The sequence below is a fragment of the Terrapene carolina genome, unplaced genomic scaffold, assembly GCF_002925995.2.
Source record: "Terrapene carolina triunguis isolate 2854851 unplaced genomic scaffold, T_m_triunguis-2.0 Scaffold38, whole genome shotgun sequence".
Classification (NCBI taxonomy): Eukaryota; Metazoa; Chordata; order Testudines; family Emydidae; genus Terrapene; species Terrapene triunguis.
In genome coordinates this window covers 2343597-2359640 of record NW_020664389.1, presented here as the reverse complement: position 1 = coordinate 2359640, position 16044 = coordinate 2343597, and the positions used below count along the sequence as shown (strand labels likewise).

Sequence of the window (16044 nt, the reverse complement as noted above, 5' to 3'; positions counted from 1 at the left end):
TGGAGTTCTCCAGGCTGATCTCTAAGCAAAGGTGTTTAAAAAAAAACAAAAAAAAAAAACCTTCAAGCAAGTTTGGTAGTTCAGTTTGTTTTGATTATGAGAGTGAGGTATATTTTTCTCCTTATAAGAAATAAAATCTTGTAGCATTTTCTTGACTTGTTGAAAGCTGTAATGTAAGTCTTGGAAGCTGCAATTTGGCATGTAAATAGCCCATATTGAAGACCTTTGAAATACAAGTTGGATTTGACCAGTTTATTAACATTTGAAAATCTCCTCTTGTTCTTTTACAACAAGGTATTCATTATGTCCCTTCCCCCCCCAAACTGCGGGCCAGGTTTTAAAAAATGTTTAGTTGCCAGAAGTTGCAGGTAGGGAGCTATTGGGATTTTCAAAAGTGACTAAGTTCTTAAACTCCAGTTCTAAGTTCTAAAAGTGCAGAGCAAAGAAAGGACATGGACAACACGTGCAACATAGCACAAAGTGCATGAAAGGTAGATCCCAGGTGTCAGCCCATCTACATATGTATCCTTGGCTTAGTCCCAGCAAACCATGTTAAAAATAGTCTTAAAAGGCAGGGCATCTCATACAAAAAGCTTGCACTGAGACAAAGTTACGTTTTCATAATGAAACCCTCAAAAGTGTGGAAATGCCAAAATTAAGGTTACACATGTACCCTTTGTGTGCATGCATTAAGAACTGTCTTTATGGCTGTGTAGTGTAGTACACCCAGCCATTGGCCATAGGGAGCGGCCATTACAGACCACGCCAGATCCCTGACAGGAGGGATTAGACTTTGGGGTGTGTGGTTGACTACGGTGGCTGGACATAGAGACTGCTGATTTCCCCCCCCCCCCGCCCCAGAAGGGGGTGTGGAAGGCCTAAGGGGCACTGCCAGAGGGCAGTGGTCCTGAAGAGGATGCTGCGAGTTGGTGAGCGACGTGGGCTCAGAAGCCAACCGACGGCAAGACAACGGGCGGGATACCACCGCGTGGGGACGCTCCACTGGACTGCGCTAATTCCTGGAGTAACCAGTAGGAGGCGCAGCGGAGGTGAGTCCCAACCTTCTAACAGGCTGTATTATAAAGCATATGTTAAAAGGACAGATTTAAGTGTATGCATGCAATCCTAATGTTGACATATTCTGACCTTTGAGAGATTAACTGCATGGCATTTAATGTTCTCTTAAAGCAGTATTTTGCAGTTATTGTTTGTATATAGTAAGTCCTAGAGCTCCCAGTATGGGACCATGGCCCACAGAGTTAGGTGCTGTACGGACATGAGATAAGAAGACAACCCCACCCCAAAGAGCATGCATTTTTGTTGCCTTTCATTGTCATATATATATATTTCAATTTGTCCTTTTTGTTTGGGTCTTGGTGGTAGTTTGGCAATAAATGTATATTACTGAAAGGTTATTTTCTCCTCCAATTGAAAATTTTCCAAACACAGTTCAATAAAAATTAGAATAGGATAAAATTAAATCACTATTGATTAGATGACTCTGAGCTATAAAAATACTTTAACACCTTGTCTCTTTAGCAGCATTACATTCTGTGCAAGCAATTTTTACACAACACAGAAAAGTTACAGTAATTTTAAGGTAAAAATTTAAAGCAACAACAGAAAGGGGATTCACATTTGAAGCTGTCACTTCATCCTTAATTCATATTATTATGAGTAGCTATGCCCTGCAAGTACAGTATTTTACAGAAAGCAACATACTGTTGGAGCACCTTAGGAAAATGATGATAGTCAAGGATGCAGCTACAGCTTTGACTTGCTTTTCTATACAAGTTACTCCTATTCACTCTTGAGTCTCTACAAAAATAATATAGAGCTGGTTGAACTGTGAATAACTTTTGTCATTTCTTTGCAATTTTCATTGCATAGATTTCTGTCTGTCATCTGATTTCTGTCTATAGATAATATAGATGTGATATTTTTCATTTAAAAATTCAATTCTGTTTGGACTGGCACCTAATAGTTCAAGGAATTACTCAAACCTTTTCTCATGAGATCTTGGAACTTTCTGATTCTGGCCAGATCAGAAATACTGATGGTGAAATTCTGATTATATTAAAGTTAATGGCAAAGTTCCCATTTACTTAAATGGGAAGCCAAGATTTCATTCAGAAAGAACAAGTTTTTATGTTCCGATATTTCTGTTTTCACTCCTGACAGAAATCAGGAAAGAAGAGGTATGTGAAAGTGTTTATGGGGGGAGGTCAAGTGCGGAAGGGGAGTTAGCTGAACGTTAAAGTTCTGTCTTGGTTTAATTTTACTTTGGGGCAAAGTTTCAGATTAGTTCATTTTACTAAATCATGTTTATCCACCCCCTTGGAAAATAATATTTATGAAGTATAGGCCATATGTATAAAGTCTGGTAACCAAGAAAGTTAGAAGAGGGCTATCCATAACATTGATCAAGTAATAAAATACACAATTGGGTTTACATTGATAAACCCCCCCCAACCTCCTACCCCACCCCCACACATACCCATGCCTCCAGTGCCCATATGCATATGTATTGAAGCCATGCAGGGAGGGAAGTTAGATTGTTTTAAAAGAAAGAAATTCTGTATGGTTGAGTTATTTATTTATCAACCATTCACTTCCTTCACTTCAATCCATGACTTCTTGTGTTTAGATTTAGCTATTATTTCAAATAGATGGCCGGCATCAATGTATTCCTTTCCTTTTGGCACATTATATATACTTCAACAAGTTTCCACCATAGTCTTATGTTTCTAAGATATGGTGGGCATGCCTGACTGGTCTTTTATAGCAACTCAAATCCCCCAAATCCCTAAGTAATTTTTGTTGTCTTCTGCAGCACATTTTTTTCTGTCTTTCCAATGTCCCTTCACTAATATTGTGTCCTAAACTATATGCAGTGCTTTGGGTAAAGACTCGCCAGTGTGTTATTTGATCCTAGAATAATGTCTGCAATTCATATTCTGCTTCCAATCCTGCCCCCTTTCCCTGAAGAGGATGAGCAAGATTTGGAGGTTAGAGGAGCATGCACACACCTCTTTTGCAGTGCGGAGACCAGCTCCAAGGGGGTTCTCTGCAGAAGATTTAGGGCTTTCCAATGACGATCTTCTAGCCCTTCCCCTGTGCAGGAACAGAGCACTAAGGCTGCCAAGACCATTCCAGTCATTAGGCTGCAGTAGCTTCCACAGAATATACTTGTTGCTGCCTTGTGACCTGGTGCAGAGGATTCCTCCCTATTTCTCTTGCGAGTTTCTGGTTTCTGCAACACCCTGCCTAGGTTTTCAAGCCAAGCACCAAGAAGGATTTATCCCCATAAGAATCAATATATTAAAAAGTCTCAAAGAGAGAACTTGCAAACAGGCTTTAATCTGGCCTCCGATGTTGTGGGCACGCTTTTGCACCTGCACTTAATTGTGAGTGCAAAATCGCTGAGCCAGTAAAATGGCAGTCACAAGTAATATTTAGATAGCTACCTGATTGTGCCTTGTGCTTGGAGACAACTGTGATTGATGCCTTATAAATACAATGACAGAATCTAGCATCTGTGCTCACAATTATTTCACCTATAAAATTGAAGGCTGCTGCTTTTCTTGCCTCTCTCCCCCCCCTGCAATACCCTCCCCCCCCCAAAAGTGGTCTCTGACTCTGGGAGACAGAAGCCAGGACAATCACAGGATAAAGACTAAAGGTGAAATTCTAGCACCATAGTTATCAATAAAAAAGCTCCTATTGACTTCCAGTGGAGCCAGGACTTCACATTCGGACATGTTCTCATTCAGACATGTTCATGAAATACCTGCATGCTTAAATACTTCTAGCAATTGGTGATTTTGTTTTTCAAGTTGCTATAGGCATTACACTGCAATAACATTAACAATTGTAGTAGTGCTGAAGGGCCCCCATGGACATCTGGGCCCCATTTCATAAAGTGCTGTATATACAACATATAGCAGAAAAAATGTCCATGTTCCAAAGAGCTTACAACCTAAACAAACAAGACAAAGGTAGCATTTTATTATCCTTATTTTACAAATGGGAAACTGAGTCATGGATAGATTAAGTCAGTGGTTCCCAATTTTTTTACTAAGGTGATCCCCCCCCCAACACTACATTTTATCTTTTTTGTTTGTTTGTTTGTTTTTGGTTTTGCAACTCACCATTACATATATGCACCCTCCACCCCGGCACTGCACCCCTAATCCCTGCCCGGCGCAGAGGGGAAGCCTGGGAGTGGGGGGTGGATTAAAGAGCCAGCTTGCCCCACACCACACCACAGCAGTGGCTCCTATCCCATTCCAGGCATTGTGACCTGGCACATGGTGTTACAGTGCCACTCAGGTTTGGCCCAGCTGCCCCTCCATCATGATGGAGCAGCAGTCAAGCCACATTTGAGTGAGTGACATTGCTACCTAGCATGTGGGGTTGCACTGCTACTCATTCAGTTTGGCCTAGCCACCCTCTATTATAATGGAGGGGTGGCCAGGCCAAACCTGAGTGAGTGGTGCTGCGACCAGGTGCACCAGGTCGCAATACCCAGAGAGGGGAGTCAGACCCAACCCCACAGGACGGGAGTTACAGCTGCAGAGTGGGTGTAGAACTGGCTTGTTCCCTAAACCACTCATCCCTTCCTCTGGGCTCCGAGAAGCGTGTGTTTGCCTAGGGCCCCTGATCCATCTAGAACCTTCCTGTGACCCATCGTTTGAGAAACATTGGATTAAGTGGCTTTCCCAAGGTCACACAGGAAACAGAACTAAAAATTAAATGGAGATACCAGAATCACAGGCTGGTGCCTTAACCACAAGGTTATCCTTCCTCGTTCCACAATGGACGCATTTCTTTTAAGTCAAATGTGAGCTTTTAACCAACATTGATATGTTATGAGGAAAATAGCAAACCTCAATAGTACCATAACAACGCAGAGCCAAAATTACTTAACAATGACAAAATCAGAGGTTAGTTATGCTGCCATAAAGTGCTATAGAACAATAAAAAGCCAAAGATTATAGGTATATCTATGTTCACCATGCAAATCTCATGCCTGGAATATGAAGTGAACTCAATGAATGGGTCTCTTGTTAAATGTAATTTATGCTCATCCTGCAAAGCTCTAATGGTAATATACGCTGTCTCTATCAGACAAGTGTGTCTCACCAGCTACATCTGGAAGCTGACTGTGGACAGTGGATTACAGCCAGTGGTGCAGAATTGCTTTCCTACAGCATCTCCACAAGGAGTTTCCTTATCAACCCCTTAAGGTGTGAGCCTAAATCAAATAAATCTGTCTGAAAATCAAACAAGCACAGAAACTATATCTGAAAAATCTCATAACCTAAAAGGGTCTAACTAAATTGTTTTAAATTGGCAGATGTCTCTGGAGAAACTAGAACAGCAAAGTATTACAACTCTGGGAAGATTTAAGCAAAACACATGCTATATGGCTTTTCCTTCACCTGTTTCCTCACCCCCCTACTCTCTCTCTTTTTCTCTCTCTCTCTCTCTGTCACACACACACACACACACACACACCCCTTCTCTCTCTCTCTCTCTCTCTCTCTCTCTCACATACACAATGGACATTTAAAAATGAGAGAAGTTATAGTATCAAGATGGAATGTGTTTTTTGTTTTTCATGTGGAGATTATTACTGGATGATATTGGAATGAAATTTTTTGTGCATGTTTGTAGAATGAGGATGAATCAAAATTCAAATTAAGGTTTTGTTTAATTAATTTTAATGGATTGGACATCCAAATTCCTTAGACAGCTTTGAATTTTTAACCTTAAATTATGTCCTATCCTTTCCTCAATATCCAAGGAAAGAAACAAATGTTTTTCTCTCCAGCTAAATTCTTGAGTGTGAAATTTCAGCCAGAAGTGATGTTTTTCCATGATAAACCTCCAGGGTGAAATCAGTTGGAGTTTTGCCATTGACATTGGATGGCCAGGATTCACTCCAGATCCCTGGAGTACAATGAAACTGTATGGGAACCTAAAACACTACATGTGTTTCATCCTGATTTTATCATTGTCTTCTTCTTAAAGTCCACTTCATGACAGAACTTACATTAAAGGAAATGGGAGTTTTGACTGAACAAGACCTGCAAAATTGGGCCCTATGTTGGCATAGGTGGGCTTTACTAGAGTATGCCACAAGACTTCATTTGTCACTTTCATTACCTCTGCATGGCCCTGACTGAGCAACCTCTTTAAGCTAATGTGTTCTTTTAAACACGTGAGCTGTCCCATGCTTAAGCACCTTGCAGAATTGGGGCCTAAATCATCTTGCAGATAGATTGAGGACCCAGTCCTGCCACACCTGGAAAATCACTAGGCTTGCTTATATAAATAAGGGCTACTTCTGTTATGAAGGTTTGCAGACTTGGGTTGTTCAATGTATCAGTTATCAAATTAAGAAAATGAGGATCATAAGGCTTTAACCCATCCAAACCATAAAATCTGGAGTTAAAATCCCCATAGTAACTCTCAGTCTTCCTCCTTACACACACACACACACACACACACACACTATGGGCAATACTCCCATTGAAGTCAATGGGGAATTTTGTGTACAAAGTGATAGTCTGATACAACTGTGTAACTTGTACTTTGATAACCCACTGGTCAGGGTGTGCTGTGTGTCCCCTTCCATTTCTAATCTGCAGATGATGTGAGTTTGTTTTAACGCCTAGCTACAGAGACTGTAACAAATATGTAGAAACTCATGGTTTTAGCTCTGGAGGTCCCCAGTGATGACCAAGGTGGCTGCCATCACTTAACTGGAGACTCTTCTGGGATTGTAGTATGTGGGCCTCCAACACTTAGGATCTGCTTCCTCTGTCCAGAAGAAGTATGTGACCCACTGATCAATGTTTTATGCATCCCCTCTGTGCCCAGTCTACAGAGGATGTGGCAGTTACAGTTGTTAGCTTGAGAGCATGGCATGTAAGCTTTGGAGAGTCATGTGCTTATCTCTGGAGTCACCTGGTTTGGCCAAGTTGGTGGTCATTATGTAAATGGGGGCTACATTTTCCCAGGATCATACTGTGGGGCAAGATGCCATATTGTTTGATAAAGAACTAGAGTGCTCTTTTGCACTCTAAGGGACTATTCACAGGTGTGCTAGCTCAATGGCAGCACAAGCCTTGGAGATACAATTCCTTCCCTGCTTCCTCCTTTTTCCAGGGGGGTAGTTTATCTGCTGCTGGCCCATTCCCAGTAGCACCTGTTTGAGGGGGAGAGTAAGTAACAGGTGTGCTGTGCCTGCTTCCCCTCTCCACCCATAGCCAAGATCCTTATACCCTTGCCTGGGTGCACATGTGGGACAACAAAGGGGGCCCTTAGTGTAGCAATATTGCTTAAAAATATATGAAGGCAAAATTTGAATAAAAATTGATCCTGCAAACACTTTTGGACATAATGCTTACTGCTGTAAGCAGTCTCATTGAGCCCCAGAGCAAGAGGCACTCCACGCCTGCTTTCTTTCACTACAGAAATATGCTCAGACTCCACTGGTTGGATATCCAGACAGTGCTGTTTGTTTATGTTCCCTCCACTAACACCTATATAGTTTTGTGCAGTAATACTATTTACAACAATCCTAGAATCCTCAGCGTTTTCCCCAGGGCCCAAGAGAAGAGGAGGACTCTCTTCCTGGAGAGCTCTCTGACTCTGGCTCAGCTAGCCCTGCTCCTCCCCCTTGCACTTCCTTCCTGTAACGTTTTATTTTAATCAGTCCTCAGTTCATGGGCTAACAAATCCTTTAGATCATATACCCTGCTAACCTGAATAGCCAATTACATTTCATTCCCCAAACAGAGCTCTCTGGGGGAACCAATTAGTGCCAGAGTGATCAGAGTGCAGGCTCACCAGTTAACTCCCTGCACTCTGTCACAATCCCCATTAATAATTGTGTGGAGGATTGAGCCCTAAATGTGTGGTTATGCAATTATGTTAACTATAAATGTTACTAAAATCAGGATTTCTGGCAAGTATATGCTATTGGTTATAAACTATAGAACTTCTGTTTAAATGAAGTGTGTAGAGATCCCTTGTTTCAGTAAACTTTCAGTTTATAATTGACTTCTAGTGCATGAACTAATTGCCTATATGGGAAAATATCATGTTATGGAAGTACAAGTGTTATGTGGTGTAAAAGTTTGTTGCTCTCTCTGTAAGGTAAATAAATAAGAATCAGTAAAATGATCATGTTAAATTACTTTGTTATAAAAAGTTTATATACTAATATCATGCAAGTGTTACTAATGTATGACAATGAAAAGAAAAAATAAAATGAATATTTCATTATATACTGTAATTATGTTTTATTAATAGTGTTTATTTTTATATTAAAATTCATAAGAATTTGCTTTCCTTTTATCTTAATTAGACAATGTGTTTGTCATTATTAATTTTTAAGAATTTTTCATACATATTGCATGAACATGAAACTTTGAAATTAAAACAATAATTTAATCTTTCCTTCAGATATTCAAATATTTTGACTTTCTTTCTGAAATTGCTGTGTAGGGCTTGTAATCACCTAATTCTTTCTGCTTTAATAACAGCTACATATCACTGATGAGTGAACGAATTCCATCCTCTTTATATATAAGGTACAATCCTCCTCCCATTAAACTCTGCCTCAGATTTTACTGGTTGCATGAACAGGCCCATAATTTGTACAACACTTGGAGTCAGAAGGTAGTTCATGAACTATATAAACTTCTATGGTCTTCTTAAACCTGAACCATCTTAAAACTACAAGAAAACTTCTACAATAACATAAGTCAACCAACCCCCTGCCATTCTGTACAATGTCATTTATTTCAAATAGGGGAGGTGCTGGTCATATAAGGGAGCATGGCCAAGACTACTATTTATAGTAGACTCTTTATAGACTACCTGATTTCTTAAGTGCACTAGGGGACATTTAATGTGCCCCAGCAGAGTCTACACAGACCAACTAATGAACAATATGTTAGTGCACTTTAGAAATCACACCCCCATAGTGTGCATTACTGTTCCGGTATAGACGAGCCCATAAATACTCCAAAGAGACACCAGTATGCTTTGGCCCCAGGCTTAGACCTAGATCAATATTATTTCATAGACAGGGAAAAGTCTTCCAGATTCTACATCTTTATCTTTTGAATGATATAGACCTTTATACTAGTGAATTTAAAATGTTAAAAAAAAATGGAATGACCACTCTTTTTTTTTTGACCAATAATATTTTGTGTGACAATATAGCAAAAATTAACAAATCTTATGCCAAATTCTCCTCTCACCTGTACTGCTGCAATCCCATTTAAGTCAATGGGACAAAGTTAGACCTGATTTCAATGAGAATAGTGCTTGATTATGGATGATTTTTGTCCACTATTGTAACTCAGAGGAGAATTACTCTCCTCATTCTTAGAGCCCTAAGACCAATGTTAATGGCACCATAGAAAATGCACAACCAGGTAGTAATAACACCACCAAAATAATTAGTCTGATTGCAATCTCACATCAATATAAATCAGGAATAACTTAACTGAAATCAGTGGAGTTACACTGGTGTAAACCTTATGTGAGACAAGAATAGCACCCAATAATAATGATATTTGGCATTTATCTTTCATATGAGGATCCTAATGTATTATGTAAACAACTAGAGAGATAAGAACATAGAAATTGCAAGAATGGATCAGACTCATGGTCCATCTAGTCCTGATCTCATCTCTGATTGTAGCCATCATCAGATGCTTCACAGAAGGTGCAAGAAACCTCACAGTAGACAAATGTGGGATAATCTTTCTCCCATGAACAAATCTCACTATAATCCCTAAAAGATAAAGATTGGTTTAAATCCTGAAGCATGAGGTTTTACATCCCTTCCAAAATAATTATTAGCATTACCTATTTTAACTCTGGATATTCTTGTTATTTATATCCATGTCCAATCCTTCTTTGTAATGTCCTCTTTGAAGGCCAACAATGCCCCTGGGAAGTAGGTGTTGTTACATCCCTTTGAAGCATAGTACATATAAATAGAAGCAACAAGATACTAAGTGCAAAATTCTCATGTCAGATCCATGTGGTAGCCCTCACTTTAAATATTCTTTTCTGACAAGTGCAGATATCTTTCATCCCCCGTTGTTTATAATATCTCTAAAGCTTGAAGATAACATTTTTTTTCTTCTCAATTTTATCCTCTGATGGACCTGGATTTGCAAGAAGAGCATCATACCAGCTCTGATTGCCTACCATACAGATGTGAACTGATAAATTTGCCCTAAATGAATTACCCAAAGAGACATAGATAATCAGCGGCAAAGCTGAAACTGTTTGTTTATTTTGGTGTTTTGGTGTTAATCACTAAATAAGTGTCCATTCCATGCAACGGGAACCTTGACAACACTTAACATATACATTTATTTAAATATCATATAATAACAAATAATAATCTGTTCATCCCATTCCATATAGTGAATCCTCCATGAGCTGTTCCTATTCCTTATTCAGCCACCTTCCATGGTGATGAATGAGATATAAGAACTTGAGTAGGACAGAAAAAGAGGTAAAATTAGTTGGCCCTCTACAATTTAAGACAACTCTCTCCACTTTATGAAACATTTTAGGTGAAATTCTGTACATGGATATAAATGAAAACCTCCGACTGAAGCCAATGAGCCAAATCCTGCCCCCCTCCCCCCCCGAAGTCCATGGGAAAGCTCACATTGACTTCAATGGGAAATGGATTTTAGTCCATAGAGAGATTCGCTCAGCCAAAGACAGCATTTACCAAATTGAAAAGTGATTAAACAGGTAGGGAAAGAAATTTCATCATCAGGCTTTACAGATACTGACATTATAGGCAACGGGACAGAAAAAAATAATATAACTATTAATAAAAACATAGAAATTTGCTTGAAATAAAGCTTTGGATTTGAATTATCTTGGTTTTGCGGAAGTTTAGTTCTTGTGTACATTCCCACTTATTTCTGTTTCTTTAAAAATAATTACTTGGAAATGTCACATTTGATATACACATTAGCTAATGGTTGTGAGGAAGTGTGGTCTGGTGGAGTAAGCAGAGAGTCAGTAGGTCATGAATTCTAACCTTAACTCTGCCTCTGCTTCACAATATGACCATGGGCAAGTCATTTTACTTCTCTGCCTCAGTGCCACGATCATAAAATGGGTGCCAAATACCTAGCCACTTACCTCACAGTGGTGTTGTGGGGATTAATTCGTTAATATGTGTATGGTGCTTTGATCCTGTAAAGTGCTACTTACAAGCTAAGTATTATGACAATGACTAACAGTTTTAAAGTTTTTATATGAAGGCAGCTCAGTATTTGGTATTTAATCTTCTTCATGCTATTCAGAAGGAAGAATAATGAATTTTAAAAACAAAAAATCATTATACAATTAACCTAAAAAAGCCGTCTCCAAACCTCTTTGTAGTGTAGTCAGAATGAAATGGAATGGCTCATTAATAAATTATCTAAAAGTGAAATCATATTATTTGTAAACATTATAGAATCTTTTCAGTTATTAACATAAAAGTTTTGTAGTAGTTTTAGACAATTAAGAAAGGAAGGGAACTTCCTTAAGATTTTAACCAGAAGATCTCAAAATTACTTGAAAGCACTGATCAATATTTCATGCAGTTTCATTACTTTTATATTGCTGTTTCAGGCACTTTGATCAAATTGAATTATAGTTCTTTTATCTCACTGTGGCACTCAATACTTCCACTAGATAACACTTGGCAATGGTGCTTCTGATAGTCTGTAATTATATTGTCCACAAAGACAACTTTCCAAATAATAACTGAAACAAAGTCATGGACTTAGCACTGCAAAAATACGTAGATTTATTGACATCAAGACACAAATAACCAACTGAATCACTAGGTAGCACATAGGGAATAATAAAAATATTAGAGTCCACAAAAACTTCCAATGCTTCACATGATTTCTCTGTCTTATATTTCATGGATTCTTTAAATATTTTCAGAAAAGAGATGGCAATAACCCCACCATTTAGGTAGCTTGTAAATCCTAAACAAAGAGCACTTGCTTCTTTTGGGTACTATTAAAACTGAGGATATATGTACAAGACTAGCTGGACTTAAAATTGCAGCACTCTGGTACAGCAGACTGAAGATTCAGCGGAAGTTTCAGATAAAAAAACCCAAAACAAATTAAAAAAAAAAAGGAGGTTTCAATTAAATCAAATACAGAAATGAATAATACTATCAGTGTGGTAGCTCTCATGCTGTTTATTTTAATATTAAATTCAATTTATGGTACACTTTCTCCAAATTTTTAATATTCAATGCTCTGTAAAATTTTCTATTGACAAATGTATAATTGCATTACAGAGATTGGCAAAGCAGAAACTGGAGGTTGTTGCTGCTGGATAGGGGAGAGATGGGGTTTCTGGCACTCAGGAGGTTGAGAGGAAGCAGTTTAGATTTGTGAAAAACACATTAGCAGAATATTATAATGAGCATCAGGAAAGTGTTGATAATGAAATCATCATAGATTTCAAATTTAAAACCACATTTATGAATGGGGCATTTCATGTGTCTCAGAACGATTTTTGCAGTCTGTTGGCAGACTCACAAGCATCTTGCATCAATTTACACTTGGGTCAGTTTTGGAAGGATAGTTTTTAACACCATAAATGCTAGAAATTTTTTAAAACTTAGATTCTGGGCACAGCTCTGGAGCAAAAGATGTATTTTGTGGTAAATCCCATCCAAGCAGCTGTGTCCCAATTATAACTTCCTGGATATCCAAGAACAGTTTAGAAATGGCACGTAATGCACATTTTATGGTGAGAGGTTTGGATTAATATTTTTTCAGAAAACAATATTTGACAGGAATTTCAATTTTAAGTTTTTTAATTCTGTCCTTTTTGAAGACAACTTTGAAGATAATTGTTTTATTTTAAATGAGGAATTATTTTTAAACAATAAAATAATATCCTTAATGAGAATTTCTTTTCCTAAAATTGAACTAAACTAGCAATCTGCAAACATAAAATACATATTCAATATCTTCATATATTGAGATTGTTTGCTACTCTCTCTTGTGCCATAGGTAAACGCTAAATTGTAGAGAAAACTTGTCTTTTATTTGTTCATTAAGTCACCTAGCATATAGCGGATGCTCTGTAGATAAATAATAACAATAATTCATTTTGCTTTGTTATTAAGTCTAAATGCTACCTTTCTCCCTCTCTTTCCTTTATTCCCCTTCCAACCTGTTCCTCAAAAGAGTATTTTTCCCATTCATTGTTATTTGAAAGGTGAAATGGGAAGGAGGTTACTAGAGTCTCCCATCATCAGTGCTATGTTATTGAAAATGAGGGAAAGGGAGGAGAAGAAGCAATTACAATCAATATAAATGTCTTTGTAGAAGCTGTTCCTCATTGGAAGGGTGAGGGACAGCTTTTGTTAGGAGTAAAGAGTGCTCGGGTTGGGATAGACCTGAGTAGAGTAGGAGTTTCTGCAGTTGCAGGGCAGGGAGAGTGTGAGAAATGAGGCAGTCCTGTTTAATTGTGGTATATGTCTATGAACACTAGCAGCAACACATCAGGACATAGAGATATGCATACTGCACTGCTGCAGAAAAACAAGCATATAATTCCAGTAGCATGAAGTATATTTGTATTACATGCTTTATTCAATGTATTTAGTCTCTTTGTTTTGTATGTTTGTTAATGATTTATTAGCAGCTTCCAATTTTCTCAGGTGTGTTTGTCATTACAAATTATTTGCCCCCCAAAATGGCAGGGTCCCTTCGAAAAAATAGGATGTTATCATGGAAGTAAAATCATAATGCATACTCACAGAAAGGGACTGAATTAAGGTTACAAAGGGCAATCTTAAATCAGGCACTTCCAAACTTTTGAGTGCTTGACTTTGCAACTTTAATAATGTCCTTTTAATGTAGTTTGTTTGTATATAGTTATGTATATTGCATGGCACTTGTGGTGCTGGCAGCTGGCTAGCTCAGGTCAAGACCTCGAAGAAGTGTACCAATTCACTGGTGGGTGAATGTCAAAGGAATGTTAAAAGGGACTATTGTATATCTAGGCAATTCACTTGTCAGTATAGAAGTTAACTGTATTTGTCTTCATCTGCCTACATCCTGTTTAATGTTTATTAGTATAACTCAATTAACCTGTTGTTGCTATATCCTTTTTCATGTTCTGTAATTACTTTTACATTATGCATGCAATTAACATTAGGTCAACAGGCCTGTTTTTAAAGGTTTAGATATGAAGTTACTTGATGTGTAAAATCTAATGAAGAATTGTTCCTGACTATCATATTGTGTTTACATTATCTCTAAATGGCCCATTAACCAGAATTGAAGCCTGTGACGTTGTGCAGTCTATATGGTTTTATAAAAACATGATAATAAGTGAATATAATGTAACCGGGATAGTTTTATAAAAATTTGATAAGTGACTATAATGCAAATGGGATATGCTTCGTGCAAAAGTTCTCTTGTAAGGTATCATTACAAAGCTTATAATCTACTGAGTATGATCATCTGATTTGTATAAATGTACCACTCTTGTATCTAAAACTAGAAATATAAAATGTAACTCTGAGGGCCTATTGTAATTATGTAAAGTGTGGGCCATTAAGGATGGTTTGGAATCTTGATGACTCCCATTGTCTGCAAATGGCTGTATTTACCTGTGAGTCTCCCTGTATATGTGTGTGCTGGCAAGTGAGTAATGAAGTCTTGCAGTGACATGTGATCATGTCACCTGAACTGGAATCCATCTTTAACCTGGTGCTTTTCCAGTAAGGGGGGGTGGGAACCCAGAGGGACAAAGGGTTCCCGCCTTATGCAAAAGATATATAAAGGGGTGGAACAGAAGAGAGAGGGAGAGGAGCCATCATGGAGAAGCCCCTAGCTAACACCTAAGCTGGAACAAGAGCTGTACCAGGGGAAAGAATTGTGCCCAGGCCTGGAAGGTGTCCAGTCTGAGAAAAACTTACTGAAGCATCTCTGAGGGTGAGATTATCTGTATTTAGTTTGATTAAGCATAGATTTGCGCATTTTATTTTATTTTGCTTGTGACTTACTTTGTTCTGTCTGTTACTACTTTGAACCACTTAAATCCTACTGTCTGTATTTAATAAAATCACTTTTTATTTAGTAATTTACTCAGAGTATGTATTAATACCTAGGGGAGCAAACAACTGTGCATATCTCTCTATCTGTGTTATAGAGGGCGAACAATTTATGAGTTTGCCCTGCATAAGCTTTATGCAGGGTAAAACGGATTTATTTCGGTTTAGACCCCTTTGGGAATTGGGCATCTGAGTGCTAAAGACAAGCACACTCCTGTGAGCTGTTTTTGGGTAAACTCGCAGCTTTGGGACAAGTGATTCAGACCCTTGGTCTGTGTTGGAGTCAGACAGGAGTGTCTGACTCAGCAAGACAGGGTGCTGGAGTCCTGAGCTGGCAGGGAAAACAGAAGCAGGGGTAGTCTTGGCACATTGGGTGGCAGCTCCCAAGGGGGTTTCTGTGATCCAACCCGTCACAGTGAAGAATTGTTCCTGACTATCATATTGTGTTTACATTATCTCTAAATGGCCCATTAACCAGAATTGAAGCCCTAGAACTTTGAATGAGAAGATTGTTCACTCCAAGCATGGGTCATTATATGAAGGACAAAAAGAAGATTTAGTCAACAAAGCAAGAGGCATGTGATGATGAAAAAGCTTGCTAGACTATTTTCAACTATAAAAAGGCACACTTGGAACAATTCTCCAACTCTGATTTTTGGCCAAACTGGACAGTCTCTACACAAAAGAATAAATGGACACAAATCTGACATCAGGAATCATAACATTCAAAAACCAGTGGGAGAACACTTCAACCTCTCTAATCACTCAGTGACAGACTTGAAGGTGTGAGTTTTGCAACAAAAAAACTTCAAAAACAGACTCCAAAGAGAGACTGCTGAACTCGAATTAATATGCAAATTAGACACAATTAACTTAGGTCTAAACAGAGACTGGGAATG

The 16044-nt window shown here is 38.4% G+C and overlaps 1 long non-coding RNA gene across 2 annotated transcripts; it reads left to right on the top strand.

Annotated features, from left to right (window-relative positions):
• The first annotated feature begins 911 nt into the window (after window positions 1-911).
• Window positions 912-15842, top strand: LOC112118021. Of its 2 annotated transcripts, XR_002909014.1 has the most exons (4): window positions 912-1049; window positions 5131-5249; window positions 8559-8606; window positions 15624-15842. It is a non-coding gene; the product is annotated as an uncharacterized LOC112118021 (long non-coding RNA). The 2 variants fall into 2 exon arrangements; XR_002909013.2 differs by lacking the exon at window positions 912-1049 and having other exon boundaries at window positions 4893-5249.
• Window positions 15843-16044: the final 202 nt, after the last annotated feature.